The sequence below is a fragment of the Zophobas morio genome, unplaced genomic scaffold, assembly GCF_036711695.1.
Source record: "Zophobas morio isolate AGI-343-1 ecotype UQ-CSIRO unplaced genomic scaffold, CSIRO_AGI_Zmor_V1 ptg000452l, whole genome shotgun sequence".
Lineage (NCBI taxonomy): Eukaryota > Metazoa > Arthropoda > Insecta > Coleoptera > Tenebrionidae > Zophobas > Zophobas morio.
The window spans coordinates 18497-19584 of NW_026972555.1; positions in this window are offsets into that span (position 1 = coordinate 18497).

The window sequence follows — 1088 nt, forward strand, 5'->3', positions numbered from 1 at the left end:
GCTTAAAAGTACAAGAAAACACTTCAAAAGTGACGTTTCTGAAGAATTTTAACAGTTTTCTTGTATCTACGAACGCCAGAATGCATAAAATTGACCTAAACGTCTCCTTTTCCTATTCTGAGTCGATTCTGCATGCTTTAAGTGTGTTTGGTGGCTCAGAACCATCAAAAAACGTTGAAATATAGTTCAAATTCAATAAAAATCGACAAAAATACAGTTTCTAGCTAAAATTTGATGGTTTCGTTGCACTTTCCGAGCCCGTAGGGTATCTGAGTGGCTTAAAAGTACAAGAAAACACTTCAAAAGTGACGTTTCTGAAGAATTTTAACAGTTTTCTTGTATCTACGAACGCCAGAATGCATAAAATTGACCTAAACGTCTCCTTTTCCTATTCTGAGTCGATTCTGCATGCTTTAAGTGTGTTTGGTGGCTCAGAACCATCAAAAAACGTTGAAATATAGTTCAAATTCAATAAAAATCGACAAAAATACAGTTTCTAGCTAAAATTTGATGGTTTCGTTGCACTTTCCGAGCCCGTAGGGTATCTGAGTGGCTTAAAAATACAAGAAAACACTTCAAAAGTGACGTTTCTGAAGAATTTTAACAGTTTTCTTGTATCTACGAACGCCAGAATGCATAAAATTGACCTAAACGTCTCCTTTTCCTATTCTGAGTCGATTCTGCATGCTTTAAGTGTGTTTGGTGGCTCAGAACCATCAAAAAACGTTGAAATATAGTTCAAATTCAATAAAAATCGACAAAAATACAGTTTCTAGCTAAAATTTGATGGTTTCGTTGCACTTTCCGAGCCCGTAGGGTATCTGAGTGGCTTAAAAGTACAAGAAAACACTTCAAAAGTGACGTTTCTGAAGAATTTTAACAGTTTTCTTGTATCTACGAACGCCAGAATGCATAAAATTGACCTAAACGTCTCCTTTTCCTATTCTGAGTCGATTCTGCATGCTTTAAGTGTGTTTGGTGGCTCAGAACCATCAAAAAACGTTGAAATATAGTTCAAATTCAATAAAAATCGACAAAAATACAGTTTCTAGCTAAAATTTGATGGTTTCGTTGCACTTTCCGAGCCC